Raw genomic sequence first — 2,011 nt, forward strand, 5'->3', positions numbered from 1 at the left:
AGTCCATTTCAGTGGTTTCGTGTGTACACAAATATTTCTTGAGACGATGCCGTGTTTACGGAAATCTTTTTAGAACGAAGAAAAAAAAACATTGGATAGGGAAAGCTCTGGCTTATTATGGATGTGGCCTTAATGTTAATTTTCCTAATGTAAATATTCACTAAAAGATTATTTGGGATGACCATCAATTGTTTACAAACTTTTCTAGAGAAATTGCAGTATTTCAAGAAGAATACAGTTCCTTATTTTTGCAGTTTCTGACTCAGTAGGTGTTTGTCAAAAAAGAGTAGAAACAGTTATTGAAACTTAGAGTGAAACGACCCCATTCTTGTCTTTTTAATGTCTGTTCACTTTAATCTTCCTTGCTGTCTGGACTGTCTGTGTGCTTTAAAGAGAACGAGGGCAGGGTTAGGTGGAGGTTAGGGGTTGACAGTTGATGAAAATAGAAAGCAGTTTCTGATATACATACAAAGAAGCAAATTGATCTAGTGAGGTCTGAGTGAGCGGAAGCGGATGTAAGAGAGGTAATGCATTTAATCAGATACTAAAACTTTGCCCCCACCCCTGCTGTTTCCCCATGTTGTTTTCAGCATTAGAATGGCACTAATCCTCTGCGTTACTGCTGACAACAAACTCATCACTTATGACGACAGCACCTCATTCCAGTAAATTCATTCCAGCGATGTATGACCTCTGACTGCTGCGACTGAGTGACTTGGGGAGCCAATGGCAACATGAGCACCATCCTCTAAAAGGATTATATTTAGAACTCGGAGCTGTTGCACGTACTGTACACTTCTCTGGGTACTGCAGCCTGAACAACACATAAACAACCAGGAGCCTCTCACAGACTCTGCTTTCAAGAGCTGGCCCACATCCCCATCCTCCCTCCCTCTCTCTCTCTCTCTCTCTCTCTCTCTCTCTCTCTCTTAATCTGTCATCAAATGCCTGGTTGGTCTGATGATGACTGAAATTAAAAAAGAAAGTTATCTCCATATGCTTCTGTAAACAGAAGCTCCTCAAATTGGTCTGTTCTCCCCAGCCTTTCTCCAGATGGACACAGTAGGGAGGACAGGGAGAGGCTAGTGGTGACACTGTGTTTCTGGGTTGAGACTGCAGTGGGACTCTTCCAATTTCAACAACAGGTAACCACTAATTAGTGTTGTCTCCCTATGCATTTACCCCAGATGTTCCTTTTGTTTGTCACATGATAATATGAACAAATACAAGATAATGAACAAAATGAAGGTCAGGGCCCGTATCACAAAACATCTTAAGGCTAAAAGTAGCTCGTAACTCGCCGATTTAGGAGAAAATCGCAAAAATAATGGCCGTGTCAGTCCTAAATTTAGGACTCCTAAATGTTTTATCTAAAAGTATTTCACAAAGCATTTTAGCACTAAAACTAGCTCCTAAATCTGTGAAATGTTAGGAGTAGTGAACAGGACTCCTAAGTCACTAAGAGCAAACCACAAACTATTCCTAAAATGACTGTTGCCGGCAATCTGCCTCAGAATGTAAACATTTTAGAAACATTAGATGATAATGACCTTTTAAAAAGGTATCACCTTTGGTTTTGGAGGTTATCCCAACTCTAAATTTTCCTTTGATTATATGCTTGTTTTCATTAACTAGTTGGGCAAGAAGTAACAGCTGGGCCCGTATGTATAAAACTTCTCAGAAATGTTCTTAAGAATAGTCTTAAGCTTTGACTTAAGTGTCAACAAATTCTTAGTAAAAAGTAGGACTTTTCTAAGAGTAGGAGACTTTTATAAAGACGCTAAAAGCAACTTTCAGTAAAGTCTAAGACTGATTCTTAAGTGTTGACTGAGGTGACACTTAAGTGTTGTGAACCTTTATACATACGGCCCCTGGTCTTGCGTCCATTTTTTTTTTTACGTTTGCATGTATTGCTATCATCCATGAAAATTCTACTCTGTTAATTAAAAGGCTGTTTATATGCATATGCACTATTTTTTTTTTTTTTTTTTTTTACGGGATGCCCCCATTT

Source organism: Sinocyclocheilus anshuiensis, unplaced genomic scaffold (genome assembly GCF_001515605.1).
Source record: "Sinocyclocheilus anshuiensis isolate Anshui unplaced genomic scaffold, SAMN03320099.WGS_v1.1 scaffold2495, whole genome shotgun sequence".
NCBI classification, from domain to species: Eukaryota; Metazoa; Chordata; class Actinopteri; order Cypriniformes; family Cyprinidae; genus Sinocyclocheilus; species Sinocyclocheilus anshuiensis.